This window comes from Puma concolor, chromosome D2, assembly GCF_028749965.1.
Source record: "Puma concolor isolate L17-30 chromosome D2, mPumCon1.1.hap2, whole genome shotgun sequence".
NCBI lineage: Eukaryota > Metazoa > Chordata > Mammalia > Carnivora > Felidae > Puma > Puma concolor.
The window spans coordinates 19,850,386-19,867,661 of NC_141677.1; the positions used below are offsets into that span (position 1 = coordinate 19,850,386).

The 17,276-nt window shown below is 49.3% G+C and overlaps 1 protein-coding gene across 4 annotated transcripts in view; it reads left to right on the forward strand.

The window, feature by feature from the left end:
• Positions 1-17,276, forward strand: part of LOC147575923 (liprin-alpha-1-like) — a 547,540-nt gene that overhangs the window by 85,126 nt on the left and 445,138 nt on the right. The gene's annotated exons all lie outside the window — the stretch shown is intronic.

The window sequence follows — 17,276 nt, forward strand, 5'->3', positions numbered from 1 at the left end:
TTTCAGGTTATACGAGTAGCCAACGTAACTTATAATTTTGAGGTGGCATATAAAAAAGCCACCCAGGAATGTGCTCAGATCATGGTGCCTTATTTCTTATGCAGCTGGTACAGAGATAGAAACGACATGTCTCTTTACATGTCGTTTCTGCTTTTCATTGGACGTTTGACAGTTTCCCTGTGTTTTTCTATTAATCTTTTGTGAACTTCCTGATTGTATGCCAGAGTAGGTACCGTCTACTTTGAACTATTTTTCTCACGGTATTATTTATTGCTGGCTTTCAAGGCAGTAGTGGAGCGTTTCCCACTGCCAATAAAGACTAGTGAGAACAAGCTGCCATTGACTTGAGAAGTGGCTGCCGTGGTTTTCTCTGGTGCTCGGGGCCATGAAGGCACTTCTGCCACGTGGAAGTAGTAGTGTGGAAACCAGCTGATAGAATACCACAGCTGGGAGTGGAAGTTCAGGACAGGGGTGTCCTCCACAGGAGGGCCAAGTGCCCAGACCCTAGGGTAGCGGCCCCGGAATCAGTGCAGCCGGGGGCCCAGGCAATAGGCCAACGGGGCAGGGCGACTCTTCCACGGTCAGGGCCAGCTGAGGCTGCTCTTCCTCCAGGACCCCAGGAGACTGGAGTGTGTGCGTGTGCGCATGTGTGTACAGGCGCGTGCTTTCCACCCAGTCTCCACTCCTCTTCCATCCTCTGTGTGGGCTTTCCTGTCCTGCTGCTGTCCTCTCAAGGTCCCAAGAAGTGCCCAGGGCCGCATCCTTCCCCATCGTCTCAGCCCCTGGAACCCACTAGGCTGCTTCTCCCGAAGCTCAGACCCAGTGCTGAGTCTTACACCAGCCAGTGTGGCAGGCGGGAGGGTCTGCCCGCACCGGGGGCTGGCAGCCACCACCAGGCCAACTCATGAGGCTCTGGCACAAGATCCCTGTCGCTCGGGCGACTCTGGGACGGTTCCTTCCCTCCCCGCCACGGAGAGCACGTGGCCATCGGGTTGGCGGATGGACACCTTGACCCGTGGTCCGTGTGTGGTGGGCACAGCTGACGATCACTGGGTTTCATCTTCCTGGACTGTCTCTCCTGCCAGGACTGATCGGCTACTCCTCTGAATGCTGCGTTCCCTTTTTGTGGAGTAATCCTTCCCGTCTTTCTTCCGTTAGGGCGTAGTTAGGTTGTTGTCTTCCTGCTCAGAATCTGTGCTGGCTGATTTTTTATTTTTATTTTTTTTCTGCACTTCCTAGTCCTTCGTGTTAAGTGTGAGCTTTGGAACAACGGAGTGCTTCCTTGCTTTTTACATGTAACAATCTGCTCTTCCCCACCAAAGCTGGGCAAGCCTTAGGCATCTGAAAGTTTCTGGAAACAGATCAGTTCACCCCAGGTACATTAAGTTGCAGATGTTTTATTAAAACTTGATTTGGTGGTTCCACTCGTGCCTAAAAAACAAATGTCAGTTGAGAAACAGACCAAGCGCCGAGCAGATGTCGAGAGCTTTCGCCTCTCTGAGAACACTCCTTAGCCATACTTGGTTGTACTCACTCCACACTGAACGTCCGGGGCTTGCAGGCCTTTCCACAGTCCCACCAGGTCCCACCGAAGACCCTTGACTCCCCCGCTGCTAGAAACTCCTACTGGAGGTCACTAAACCCTCATCACTGCTGCCCTTCAGGTCCTGTCTCCAGTGTCACATCGTGTGATCTGAAGGTGATTGTGGCTTCACGTGTTCTTCCTCGCCTATTGCTAGCTGAGCCCTCAGCCCCCCAGAAGGGTGCTCCGTGGTCCGGGGAGTGATCTGTCCCCATGTCCTCTGCAGAGGGGCAGCAGGCACACGCGCAAGTGGGGTTGTTTCCTCCTTCTTGCCGATACGGCTTCGCTTGATGGTGTTTCTCAAGATCTCCGAGCTCTGCTCTCTCTTACCTTCCTGTCGCTTGACTCCTCAGTGGGAACAAGTGGCCCGGATTGTGCTGTTTCTTGTCCTTGTCTTCCTGTTGCACCTCTTCCAGTCCTGCCTCGAGGCCAGCGCTGTGTCTTCAGCCACCATTGCTTGGGCAGAAACTGGTGGGGGGCGGGGAGGCTGCGGCCTGCCAGCCTCGCTGCTTGCTGCCCACTGTCCTGTCCTCCCTCAGTGTATCTTACCTGCCGCCTCTCGTAAGAACATCCGTCCTTGCACCTTCCCTCCTGAGGACCGCAGGGTGGTGTCAAGGTCCTCCGCTTAGCTGCACCTACAAAGACCCCTTTCCCAAATAAAGTCTCATGCACAGGTTCCAGAGATTTGGACATAGATGTGCCTGCAGGGGGCCCACTGCTCACCCCACCTCCTCAGTCCACCTGTTTCTGGAGAAGGCCTGCCTTGCCTGGTCCTGTCCCAGAGCCATCAGGGTGGGGAGGGCGAGCCCCACCCTCCCAAGGGAAGAGGACTCTCGAGTCACAGGAAGGGCCCTGGACTGTCCAGGAAGACAGCAGAAGACAGCGGACAATGGTCAAGAGGACCTCTGGCACGCATCGGGATTACTTCCAGTTGATCTTCTCACTCGAGTGTGCCGAGCCTCTCCTGGCCACGAATGTGTGTGTGTGCCCGGTGGGTGGGGGGGCTCTGCGTTGGTAGAAGACACTTTCAGGGGCTACTGAGACAGAAAGCACTCTGGACAGGTACAAGGACGTGTGGGGAGACAGCGATGCAAGAGGAAACCATCCTGCCCACACGCGAGAGGAAGCAGCATCAGGCCTGGACGCCAGGATGCCAGCCAGGCTGGGCTGTGGTGAGGGCCAGGTGCAGGTTGGCCTGTGTCCCACTGTGCCGCCTCCAAGGCCTCCGTCCGCTGTGAGCCATGGGCATGGGGGCCGCCCATAGGGTTTCGGGGACACGTACCGGGACACATCCAGCAGTTAGAGGGTACGTCGGCCTCTCCTGCGCAAGCGGCGGCCACCGTCCCACTGGCTTGGAGTGTCTTCGGTGCATCCGGCCAGCCATCCTCAGAGGAGGCCAACAGAACCTTTCTCCCCTGGCGCTGGGGGGCGGCCCACAGCTTACACTCCAGGCCTCAGTGCCATGGCTCTGGTTTTCAGGCCACGATGCTCTAAGAAAATTAAGTAAAAGCTATTTTTAAACTTATAATGAGAATAAAATAGTGGAAATTGCTTTACAAATTCTTAACTAGGGGTGCCGGTGTGGCTCAGTTGGTTGAGCGTCTGCCTCTCGATCTCTTCTCAGGTCATAGTCTCACGGTTTGTGGGGTTTGAGCATGGCATCGGTCTCTACGCTGACAGCACGGACCCTGCTTGGCATTCTCTCTCTCCCCTCTCCCGTTCACGCAAGTGCTTGCTCTCAAAATGAACGTAAAAAATATAAAATTAACAAAATATTTAACTTGTAACTAAAGCAGTGACTGAGGGATTGTCACATTGCACAAATAGAGGGTTGAGGGTGTCTTCGTCTCCAACACCTTATTTTCTTTTCCATTTACGTTACCTTTTAAATTTTGTAAAAATTGTATTCATTTTGAGAGGGAGAGAGAGAGAGAGAGAGAGAGAGAGAGAGAGAGGAGGAGGGGCAGAGGAGAGGGAGAGACAATCCCAAGCAGGTTCCTCACTGTCAGCACAAACCCGACATGGGACACAACTCTCACCAACAAAAAGATCATGATGTGAGCTGAAATCAAGAGTCAGATGCTAAACAGACTGAGCCACGCAGGTGCCCCTAATTTCGATTTACTTTTTAAAGATTTTAAATAACGTCTGCACAGACCCGTGACCCTCCTACAAGAGTTGTATACTCCCCCGAGTGGCAGCTGAGTGACCCTGGTTTTTTGTTTTCCTTTTTCAAATGTTTTAATGTTTGTTTATTTTTGAGAGGGAGAGAGAGACACACACACAGAATGCTACTGGGGGAGGGGCAGAGATACAGGGAGACATAGAATCCAAAACAGGCTCCATGCTCCGGGCTGTCAGTATAGAGCTTGACGCAGGGCTTGAACTCATCAATGATAAGATGATGACCTGAACCGAAGTTGGACACTCAACTAGCTGAGCCACCCAGGGGCCCCTGTTTTTAACGTTTTGCCCAAAGTGCCACCACACTCATTATTTCAAGAGAAACTGTGGTTGCCCCCACCTTGGTTTTTACTCCCCTCCCTACCCCATGTGATACTATTCTAACCGTTCCTCCCCTTGCTTCCCTACAAACTCATTGGTGGCCAGTGTGAGCCCTGGCAAATCCATTTCAGATTTACCCGGTGGCATCTAGGTAATAAAGCGATATGTATCGCTCAGCCACGTGGATTGCAAGGAGGACAACACAAAGGGCTCACGGTGCCACCGTATGTCCCAGCATTTACACGTGAACTCACCCACCGTCTGGGAATTCGACGCCCTGGGTTAGGTCAGGGTATGCATCAATGATTAAGTGACCATGTGGTTTGATACTGGTGGAAGATGGGTGATGCGTTCATGAGGGTTTACTGAACATCTTCCTTTGGCATTTGTGCAGAAGTTTCTAGAATAGAAAACATTAGTGGTTGTTTAGGGATCCCCTCCATGCGATAGATGGTCTCAGCCTGGAACGACTGCTCCCTGGCCCTCACTTTGGAACGTAAAGTAGCCCGGGTTCGAACTTTGAGCTGCACTGGCAGTGGAGACATGTCTCCTCTCACAAATCAGCATGCAAGTGCTACATCACGATCCCGTCTTGACCCTGCTTTCACATTTTGATTCGTGTGACATCAGGATGTGTCCTACAAGCAGTGACATCGTAGACTTGCTGAGAGGTGGCCTATGATGACATCAAAGTCGCGATGGGAGGTAGGTGCTTCGCTACTACTCCCTTTGAGAGGTGGAGTCTAAGGCCTCCCTTCGAGCCTGGGCCGGGCTCAGTGATGTGCTTGACCAAATGGATGTGTAGATGGGATGCCGGGGACCCTGTGGTTCTTGTGTGTGACAGAGTGGTTCGTGGATGTAAGTGGCATGTGCTTGAGACTGGCTTGTTTCTAGGGAAAGAGGGCACTTTGTTTCTCTGCTCTGTAATGTCTAACCGTGGGGTGCCTGTCGAGGCTGCTGTATCATTTCTGGGAGTTGGTGGGGAGTCGGTGGCTTGACGGATCGGTGTCTTGATCTCTGGGCAGTAAGCATTACTGTTCATTAGAATTGCAGCCGGCTTCTCCCTTTGCTCCCAGAAGCTCCCTGCTTTTCATGCAGACAGCATTCCCTGTGCTGTGATTGTCTCCCAGCTGCAACACGGTCCCTCCAGAGAGGATTACTTGGGTTATTTATTTATTTATTTATTTGTGTTTATTCCTTTTTGAGAGAGGGAGACAGGGTGTGAGCAGGGGAGGAGCAGAGAGACAGGGAGACAGAATCAGAAGCAGGCTCCAGGCTCCCAGTTTACAGCACAGAGCTGGACGAAGGGCTCGAACCCACAAACCTCGAGATCATGACCTGAGTCGAAAGTTGGACGCTTGACCTAGTGGGCCACCCTGGTGGCCCTTTTGTGTGTTGTGTTTGCATGTGTGAGTACATGTTTAACTCACAGTAATAGAATTTATTACTTGTAGCAAAGTCATCATTTACGAGGAACAAACACTGGAGGCCATGAGGAGATGTATGCTGGCAGGTTGCAGCAGTGATTTCCGTTTGCACGAAGAGAGAACTTTATGCAGCTACAAATCTTTGGAAACGTGTCATTTTCTGTATTTTCTCAATGTGTCTGAAAACCGGTTGAGCTATTTGGTTAGTCAAATGCACTTCCTCCTTCCCTCCTTCGGATTTCTTCACAAAGCCATGTGAAGTGTGGGAGGATGTCCTGGAGTCCTGAAGAGGTCTGCACGCCTGACGGCTTGCCCTGGCATCAGACGTCCTCCTGACGTTTTTACTCTTCATCATGTTACACACGGATCCCTCCAGATGCCTGGGATTTCCTCAGTGGATCGCTGGGTTTCAGAGAGAGACCTGTGAGCAGCCTCTCACCTTCCGCCAGGAAGAGAGGTCTGTGCCTTATCAAAATGAACGGAATCTTGCCATTTGCAACTAGGTGGATGGAACTGGAGGATATTATGCTAAGTGAAATTAGCTTCTCAGTCAGAGAAGCTGCCAGAGATTGCTGTCTGGGTGGCAGCCGCGTTGCTCCTGACTCCTTCCTGCTGATATATTTCCTTTGCCCTAGAAGGAAGGCAGCCTGCTTTCCACCCGGCCTTTTGTCCACAGGCAAACCTCTTGTGCTCAATGCTTTGCAACGCACTGGGGTACCTGCTTCCTGTTGCCACTGTACGTTTGCCAGGGAAGCCCATGAGGCACTGATTTTCCAAACTGTCCCCCATCCAGGGACTCTGCTTTAAAGGAGTTGACAATGAAAAATCAGAAGGGAGGCTTCCAGACTGCTTCCACCAAAGCTCCACAGGGAGGAACTGGTCAATAAATAACAATGATGATTATGATGATAATCATAATCAAAATAAGAATAACAAGTGAGAAGAAACACACTGGGGACATAAGTTGTTCAGCTCAGATGAAAATGGAATTAAGATGGGACTGCGGACATGACCACTATTTTCCAGGCAAGCTAGGTGTCCTGAGGGTAAGAAGGAAACGTCTGTGGGGTTGGCATGAAAGGAAGCACCGATCACAAGCGCACTGCATCCTGAGCTACGTAGGGCAGGAAGGCTTCTGGCTCTGGCCTTCCACTCACAACCGGTGGGCAGAGGCCCTCGTGATCTATCTCAGCATTGGCTTCTCTGTGCTGGCTGGCAGCCATGTCTGTGGAATTGGGCTCTGGTCCCCGAGTCTTTGAATGGACTGTCTGCCCTGACCACCTGGGGAAGAACAATGCTCATGCTCCAACACTGGACTTCTCATCATGTGGTTACCTCACAGCGACCTGTGGAACAGGGTCACCGACAGCCCTCCGGCTAACAAGCACACAGGTCTCAGTAAGGGAGGGCAATGTGTCCTTGGGAATCGCCATGGGTTAGCTGCTTGTGAATGCTGGGCACTCTCTGAGTAACAGTTACATGGTTCCTGACTCTGACCTCTGATCTCCAACTCCCCTTGCACACAAGTGAAGATGGCTCCCTCCCAATACCACTTGCCCCATCCCAGAAGACTTTTTGCCTTCTCTTGCCAAGAGAGGTGTCACAGGTGAGCCCATGGAGAACCCACTGTCCATGTTCCCTTGGATCTAGGGCAACGTAGCAGGACTCCACACTTAAAATCAGAGAGACATAGTTCCAGGCTAGGAAACTCAGTCCCTCACTGGAAAACCGGATTAGGAAGAGATCAAGGGAATCAGAAGGGATACAGTTGGGTCCCAACTCTCTGTCCCAGATGATACTAAAATAAATCTGTGAAGGAAGTGACCGGCACAATTGCCCAGGGAAGCTTCATGTCCTATGACTATGGAAAACCTGTGGGTTGTAGAGAAATAGAACCTATTTTAGTTACACCTGGGAGCTTCAATGCAGCAAAAGAAACCCCCAACATCTGACATCAAACAGTGTAGGGGGGGTGGGGCACTTGCCAGCTTTGCAGCTTTTCCTGTCCGTGGGTAAAAGCAGTGGTGATCTGGAGGGCAGAGTCTCCATACGAGCCGATGCCCAAGTGTGTAGGACTGGGTTCTGATTCTGTTTAGTTCTTTTTGAGTCGTTTCTTTGACGATCACCTGCTGGCGCAACGGCTGGGCATGCAGGATCCCTGAAAGTCTCCAAAAGCAGGATGTTGAGGCAGTCTATGGCGGGGGCAAAGAGCACAGTAATAGTCACTGCACCAACAAGAGACTTCAACGCCCAACGGTTTGAGGAGGACAACATGTTTTCGTTGACATCAGAAATTAGTTGTTCGGGGGGTTGAAAACAACCTTCACGTGTGCTCACTGGGAGTTAATCGGCCCTACGTGCAAAGAGAAAGAGTGAAAGCATGTCATTGGCAGCAACGTGGATGCAACGGGAAGGTTGTATGCTGAGCGACATAAGTCAGTCAGAGGAGGATACGTATCATATGTTTTCACTCACATGTGCTTCCTGAGAAGCTTAAGAGAAGACCGAGGGGAAGGGAAGGGGAAAAAATAGTTACAAACAGAGAGGGATGGAGGCAAACCATAAGAGACTCTTAAATACAGAGAACAAATGGAGGGTGGATGGGTGGTGGGGGAGAGGGAAAATGGGTGATGGGCATTGAGGAGGGCTTGTTGGGATGAGCACTGGGTGTTGTATGGAATCTAATTTATCAGTAAAGTATGAAAGAAAAGAAGACTAGCTAGCCCTATCTATGTGATTTTTTTTCCCCTTCTGACCGTGGCCCTAAAGGCCACATCTCTGTCAACTTTTGCCACAGCAGTGAGGCCAACCGTCTCTCAATATCACCTGCCACTACCCACGAGCAAGCCTCTTGTGCTTCACACATTCATGTCCCCAGTACCTCCTGTTCCCAAGATACATCTGGCAGACACCAGAAGAGCATCAGTTCCTCAAGCCATTCCAAATCGATGGGAACTTGGCAAGACTCCACCAATCAAAGTGGAGACAAAGGCTGCCCGACTCCAGCACGAATGTCTCCCAATGAACACACGGTGAGGATACGTGTAAGAAAATGGAAAAGATACACTGAGGGCTAAAGTTCTTCATCTCAGGTGAAAACAGAAAGAAGCTGGAGCTGATGTTACTAGCACAACTCCCTGGGCAAGTGTGGGTTCCAAGGAGTGAAAAAGACCTGTGGCCTGAAGAGAAATGGAACACCCACTAGCTGTACCAGGGAGTCCCGTGAGCAACGTCATGCACCCCAACGTCAATATGGTCAGCAAAGTGTCAAGCTCTGGCCAGGTTTCAAGCCATTCCCATCTGTGGATAGAGAGGCCCTTGTGACTCACAAGGTAGGCTCTTGCTCCTGGCGAGTCTTCAGATTCAGGCTCTGGTATTTTAGTCTTGGAGTATCGTTGTGCCCCAACCTGCTCGGTGAATGAACTTTACACGCACGGTCCCTGAGTGTCTCAGGGGGTAGGTAGCTCAGGCTTTCCCGGAAGGGGTGGGTAGAGAGCAGGGCAATGGTCCCATGGCGACAGAAACCAGCCAGACACAGAGTTCTTACTGGCAGGAGGTCAACCTTTCCTTTTCGATATCAGAAATTAAGTGCTATGTGATGACACACGGTGTGAGTGCAGGCTCCCCGGGAAGGACTGGGCACGGTCTGACTGACAGCCCTGTAGCTCCTCCACATGGCCCTAGGCCCTTGATCCAGAAAGGAGATCGGATCCTTCCGAACCTCCTCTGCCCCTATGCACAAAGCAAGCCTCTTGGGCTGAACAGTTCCGATCCCCGATGACATCTTTGGCCAAGGTAGGCCTTGCAGAGGAGGCCCATGGATTCATATTGCCCAGGCCATCCTAGATTCCTGGCAACTGGTCGCAACTCCATGATTACCGTCAGAAAATGCTCCTAGATGATGTCTGTGAATGTCCCATAATGATATCCTCATTAATGAAAGAGCAAGGGAATCTGAAGGGATGCACTGAAGGCCAGATGTCTTCCTCACCGAAGAAAATGGTATAAAGCTTCCAATGAAGTCACTAGCACTTTTTCCTGGGCCAGGTTGGTGTCAGCACTAACCTCAGTGGGCCAGGCCTCAGGGGAACCTCCAGTAGCTACACTTAGGAGCCCTGTATGTAAAAGGGCTATCACTTTCTTCCATTCCTTTCCTTCAGCGATAGAGCAGTGGTGATTTGAAGGATCTTATCTGGCTCCTGGCTGACCCCCAAGTCCCTGGAGATGGTCTCTGGTCTTTACTTACGGAGATTCTTGTTTCTACCTCCTTAGGCAAGGTATGCACTTTGCTTGGACAAACCATTAGCATCTCAGAACTTAGGAAGCACAGGCATTCCAGGAGGTTGGGAGAGAGCAGGAAGTAACCATCTGAGCCAACACAATCCTGCCTGGCCCTGACTTCTTAGGAATGCAAGGACAACCTTTCTTCCCCAACATGGCAAACGGATTGCTGTGGGGTAGCACACCACCGAGTGGGAGCTCGCCTAGAGCTTCTTGTCACTGTCTGAGGACAGACCAGTTGCTCCTGAATCTGGCCCCTGATCCCAGTCTCTTCTTGACCCTGAAGTGAGGTGGGCTCTTTCCAGCACCACCTGCTTTGAATTGCATGAGCGTCTTATATTCTCTATTCTATTTAACATCTAACCTGATCGCTTTGCAGCATGACCGCTGTTTCTGGACTGCATTCACCACACAGGGACACATCACTGTGTGTTTTTATGTCTCGGGCCACATAGACTTTACAATAACCTATGTTGCTAAAGTGCAAAGTCTCCCAATGGTTGAGCTGTGAGTACTTCTGTGGGATTGCCAAACAGGAAAGTGATATCTGACAGAAATATAGAAATATCTCAATTCACTTGAAAGACAGTCTGTCAGTTGTGGTTCCTGCATGTGGTCACGTTCTCCTATCACCTAGAAATGAGGAGGTCGCATATTTAGAAACACCTGTGAGTAGAAAATGTCATAAAGAAACGTTGAATCTTCACGACAGCACATTCTTCTGTCCTATTTTCCTTCATGTATTCTAAATATCTGAGTGGCAACCATTAGATTTTATTCGACTACTGCTGAGGTAGAAGCATAAAGAGAAACTAAATAGAAATATTCTTGGAATAAGTGAGTCAGTCACAAGAAATCATTAGGCTTTTTGTTTGTTTTATTTCTTTTGTCGGTTTTCAGTCCTCTTTGTAATATGTCCACAACGATGCCTCCAGTTTTGCTTTGGTTTTTAGCATCGCTTTGTTTATTCGGGGACTTTTATCATTCCATACAAATTTTACGATCTTTTGTTCTGTGAAAGATGGTGGTGGTATTTTGATATGCATTGCGCTAACGTGTCGATTGCTTGGGGTAGTATAGACCTTTTAACCACGTTGTACTCCAAACCACGGGCATGGAGAGGTTTCCCATTTCTTTGTGTCCTCTCGCATTTCGTTCATGAGATTTCAGAGTACAGATTTTATACCTCTCCGTTAGGGTAATTTCTATGTAACTGACAAAGTATCTTTGGTGCAACTGGCAATAGCTTAAAGCTCTCCCATCACGTTTGCTCTAAAAATGAGAGGCAGATATTCCAGGAGAAATCATGTCAGCACTTCCTGTCCATTTGAGTTCACCTTGCCATCCTAATTCCCACATATGTACTGGCACACACACACACACACACACACACACACTGAACGGTGTTCAAGAGAGACTGGACACTGGGCAATAACAAGACAGAAGGAAGAAACAGGTGAGCGAGAGCTCTGCCATGGGGCAGCAGCATCCATTGTCACAGCTGCATGCACAAAGGCCCAAAGATGGGCAAGAGATTCTTAACGTATGTAGGTTTCTGCTGCACCCAGGACCATCCTTGACCCAGCCTCCAGAGGAAAGGACTAGGGTCCTACAGTCCACCTCTCTGGGCACCTGGAATTATGATGAACTAACTCCCAGTAGTTTCACAATAGCTAAAGAAGAAAAGGCTTTGGTGTTCTCCCATAATCAGTTGTGTTGCCAGTGGGTTTCTCCTGAGTTCCGTAAAATCATAAAGCGTCAACTGGCCTTGGTTCTCGATCAATGCCTCACTGTGTTCTGAGAGACTAGAGAAGGACTTGATACTTGCTGAAGCCTTTAGAGCCTAGAGAGGTTTGGGGACCTGGGGCGGTGAGGGGTGGGGATAGGGAGGGACATGTCAGAGCCCTGTACACTGACTCCAGAGCCCAAGTCCAGTAACAGTCCGGGGTCCCCGGGCTCTTCATTGGGAAACAGGGGGTTCATTTTGCTGGCCGACGGGAGGATGCCTCACGAGTCACGAGTATACACTGGGGGTGGACAAAGGGGAACGCCAGAAACCTGAGGTCCATAGCACAGCTCTTGGGCGTGTGGCTTATGAGCTTTACTCAGGGACCTTCGAGGGCCACGTTAGCTTAGGTTTAGGTCCGATTAGGTTAAGCTGGGGTCAGGGCGCTGATTCTGTTTGGTGGTCTTCATGCCTGCGGCTGCAGTGCTAGCGCCGGGCACCAGGGAACAGGCAGCCTCCTGTGTCCGTGGTGCACACTGAGACTTGCTGGAGGAACGGAACAAGGGAAAGTTCGTGCAGAGGTCATTCTGGAATCCCCCTGCCTCAGATACAACAGGAATCTCCCATGAGTAGCAGTTATCTCCACAGAGTAAGCCCATTAAATCTAGACACAGGGCTCCACAGTCCTTCGATTTCTTCATTCAGTAACTGCTCCAAGCACGCACTTTGCGCTAGGGGATCTGGCGGGCCTAACTGAAAGGCTGGCAATGACAAAGCGGTCCCCGCCTGCCAGGTCTCCACAGTCTGGTGGGGAGATGAACGAAGGTATGAGACACAAGAGTTGTCCCAATAAAAAGGGAAGGGGTTCAAGGACTGTAATAGTGAAAAAAAACAAGTGTGCTGTGAGGACAGCCTGGGGAGTCACTGGAGGTGACATCTGCTGGGACCAGAATGACAAGAGGGAACCACCCTGCCCGTGTCTACAACGTGTCAGGAGAAGATATTGCTGTGGCCAAGAATAGGAGACAGAATCGAGTTTGTCCAGACACATCAGAAAGGTGGATAATGTGGCTGTGGGATCCCGGGAGGGGAGAGGCAGAGAAGAGCCAGACCATAGACCAGATGCTGGGACCTGGTAGACTATTAGCTTTCCGTTCCTCCCTGACAGACTTGTCTAGCTATTTAGAACCTTAAAACTACAAATATTGAATAGCTCACAATTTTTGTAGGAGAGGAATCCAGTCACAGCATAGCTGTGTGACCATGCCTCAAAGTAAGTCTCTATGAAGCCAGGGTTGTGGTCTCAACGGAGACTCAAAAGGGCGATACTTCCCTTCCAAGCTCACTCACACAGACAGTGTCAGAACTCAGTTGCAACTGAGAGCCTATTTCAATCTTTTGCCTTGGAAACTTGCTTCTTACTCTCCTCTATCCTGTTCTCATATGGTATTCCCTAACTGAGGTGTTTGATTCCCTATTTGCAGGGTTAGCGGACAGACAGCGGGAGCAAATGAGGACAGAGAGCAGAGAGAGAGAGGGAAAAGGGAAGGAGAGAGAGAGAGAGAGAGAGAGATACAGAGAGAGAGAGAAAGAGGAGCAGACAGACAGAGAGAGATGGAACAAACACGGGACAAAGCAAGTCAGAAGCAAGTGACAGAATTTCTGTCCTGAAATCTGGAAACTGACCTCCCCTCACTAACAGCTTAGTGGTTTCACAAGGAGTGACGTTTCCTGACTGGACACAGATCACTGTCTGTGTCCCCGGGGGATGTCCGGGAGAGTGTGTTCAGCAGGCTCACCCAGAACTGAGAACGGTGGCTACATTTTGGAAATGGCAGGAAGTGGTAAACATCCAGCCTCACTCGTCATCAGAAAAGTGAACATAGGACGATGAGTTTGGTGTAATTTCTCATCCACAAAACTAGCAAAAATGACTCATCGCACTCCTGAAACCAGACCCCTTGTTGTGCATTAGAGATCAGGGCACTCATTTTTCAGTAGCGGGAGGGGCCTCGACTCTCTTACTGGAGGGTGATTGTTGCCATGATTTCAGTTGCCATCACCTTTGATTCCGGTGGGGAGGGGTCTGATTCTGGAGAGCAAAGACAGTGACTAGGGATTTGCACAGACTTTCATGTAGGCATGTGTCATCTCTGCTTTTGCTCTAAGAGCCCTGAATGGGACACCTCCTTCTCAGACAGAGAGGATCCGATTCCTCTGGCTACAGGACCATGATACAGCATCTAGAATGATGGTGCCAGAGAGAATGTCACACACTGTTGTCAAAACCGTTTCATGGGCCATGACCGAGGGAGTGGGCTGTTTAGATTTCTGTTTCTTATTTTAATTTAAATTTTAGTTAGTTAACGTACAGGTTTCAGAAGTCGAATTCCGTGATTCATCAGTTACGTACAACACCCAGTGCTCATCACAAGTGCCCTCCTTGGTACCCACCACCCATCTAGTCCATCTCTCACCCACATCCCTCCATCAACTCTCAGTTTGTTCTTTAGCATTAAAAGTCTACCTCTTTTCTAGGTCCACCTGGGTGGCTCAGTCGGTTGAGTGTCTGACTTCGGCTCAGGTCATGATCTCAATCTGTGAGTTTGGGCCCCGCGTCAGGCTCTGTGCTGACAGCTCAGAGCCTGGAGCCTGCTTCGGATTCTGTGTCTCCCTCTCTCTCTGCCCCTCCCCCGCTCATGCTCTGTCTCTCTCGGTCTCAGAAATAAATAAACATTAAAAAAAAAATTTTTAAGTCTACCTCTCTTCTCGTCCTCACCTTCTCATATGTTAATTGCCACATACTAGTGAAATTGTATCTTTGTCTTTCTCAGATGGACTCATTTAGCTTAGCACAATACGTTCTAGTTCCATCCACATAGTTTCAAATGGCAAGACTCCATGCTTTTTGATGGCTGAGTAATATTCTCATCAAGACAAAACCTTCTGCACAGTGGAGGAAACAATGAACACAACTAAAAGCAGCCCACAGCATGGGAGAAGATATTTGCAAGACACATATGTGAGAAAGGGTTAGGATCAAAATGTAGAAACACCTTATCAAACTCAGCACCCAAAACCAAACAGCCCAGTTATGAAATGGGCAGAAGGCATGAATAGACACTTGCCCAAAGAAGACTTCCAGATGGCTAACAGACATATGGAAAGATGCTCAACATCACTGTGCATTAAGGAATGCAGAGCAAAACCACGATGAGAGACCACCTCACACCTGCTAGAATGGCTAAAATGAACCACACAAGAAAGAACCGTTGTCGGTGAGAGTTGGAGAAAGGGGAACACTCTTGCACTGCTGGTCACAATACAAACTGGTGCAGCCACCCTGTTATGACTTTTTAAAGAAGCAACGTCAGCAAGCGCTCCCCCTTCTATGGCTACTTGTTGTTCCCATTTATGTGTACTCTTAAGGGCACTGGCAGCAGGCCAAGAGTTTTCCCTATGAGGAGTAGGGTAACAAAAAATTGAAAACCAATGTAAATGGAGATTTAAAGATACGAAGTAGGGTTTACCCAGTTGAAATGAAAATAAGAATAAAAACAGAAACAAAACAGTTTGCCCAACAAAAAAGCCAAACTCACACTGTGATTCCACTCTCTGAAAATAATGCTTAAGGTAGAAAAACAGTGTAGGCTGTGATTGCCCTTGAATGCCAGGATTCTTATTTCCTTCATCAGCCTTATTTTGTCTATCCAAAGAACACAGAAAGCTACCGGCAAACGTAACCTGGTTTGGTTAAGCTGCTTCCAAATCTAAGGAAAGTCAATCAGGAAGAGGAGCCAATGGAGGTTTCCAAAGAGCATGACTTGATTGTCACAGGAATGGAGAAGTCCTTGGAAAAACTAAAGAGGCCTAGGAGATTTCTGCCACAATGCTATAATTTGGTGAGACAAATTGCCAGATAGATACCCGATCCCCTCCAGTTTAAACCTACGTTCCAGGAATAAATACACAGGTGAGATGATAACACATCTTTTATTCAATATAAAACCACACTTTTCCAAAAGCTCTCATTCATTCCTTTCCGAGACCTTCGTGCCAAGTTTTCCTTTCGGAGGAAGGTTCCTTTGAAGTGCAGGTCTCTGCTCTCAATGACCCGTGCTGTTGTCTCCCATCCCTACTAACCACATGGACCCCCTTTTCACCTCTGTCTTCCTCATTGGCAGTGATCTCCACATGGGCACAGATCACATTTTGTCCCGGTCACTAATGAAGATATAGTGCTGGACCCAGAGGAAGGATGGGTGGCCTTTAAAGGAATTCATACAGAATGAACCTGTTATTTGACTTGCGTCATGAGCGTCAAAACTACAGGCCCAGGATGGCATGCACGGAGGATTTCCCACTAGCCTTCCATTGTTAAGCTGCCTTTGTCTATCTGTAAGACATTGTCATCCTCATTCTTCTTCAATACCTGCACAACTACTGCTAACTATTTCTGCACGGGAAAGAGAGGAGTCTCTATGCAATGTGACTTAGAGGACATTGTAACTTCTTCTAAGGTACTTCTTTTTTTTTAAATTTTTTTCATGTTCATTCATCTTTGAGAGACAGAGAAAGACACAGCATGAGTAGGGAAGGGGCAGAGAGAGAGGGAGACACAGGCTCTGAGCTATCAGCACAAGGCCCGACAAAGGGCTCGAACTCACAGACAGCGAGATCATGATCTGAGCCCAAGTCGGACACTCAACTCACTGAGCCACCCATGTGCCACCCCCAACGTAGTTCAGAACCCACAGCAGTCCTGGCAAGGGTGCCATAACTACAATCTCATGTAATTCACCTACTAAACGATTGGACAGGTACTCATTTCATTTTGTTTCGTTTTCAAATTGCAGTTTTTGTAGTCTCTTTGATTTCAAAAGGTTAATACAAAGAGTTAAGTAGTTTCACGGTCCAAATATTACCCAGTGTGCATTTTTGCAGGTACACATTTCAATCTCCTTCACGTGGTGCGAAAACTACCCCAGCAGCCACCTTCGCTCTAGTACTATCAAACTATTATCACAGTAGGGTCTGTTACTTGATACTCTACTCGCTCTCACTCTCTCCCTTTGTCTCTTCCTCACGATCTCGCTCTCTTATTTCCGGTGATTCTTTACTTCTAACCCGTGAATGATTACAATATTACATGGTACTTGTAGATTTCTGACTGACATAATTCACTTAGTCCGATAATCGATAGTTTCAACAAACCATTACAAGTTGAAACTTTACACTCTATCACTGGGCTGAAAAGTACATATCTTAGTGGCTGACCCAGGAAGGAAACACACCTGTGTCAAACCCATACAAAAAAAACAAGGCTGCTAATGTGGAACCAGGTCGCTGAAGAAGCGGCATAAGACCAGCCTTGCCTTCCAGCCCAGCAGATTCTCAGGCCCTCCTCCCCACCAAGAGGGCTAGCGCAAACCAAAACCTGGCCATTCTCTCCTGTCTGCCCCACCTGGCTCGAAACCAAAAGGAAGCCCCCCGAGCGTCCCCAGAGAACCTCACCAGCCCAAGCCCAATACCGTAGATGGGCCTCGTGAATTGACAGAGGCTCTGGGGATGAGGGCTGAGAGGCAGGGCAGAGGTAGAGGACCCAGGGAGCCCAGGACTGGGGCACAGTCAATATCTGAGAACTCACTGCGCCTCCCAGCCTCCTGGGTCCTTGTATAAATAGGCCCCAACCCAAACCTCCAACATGCGAACCCCTACCGAGACCCCAGCCCCGCCCTCTCTTCCTGCTCCCTGC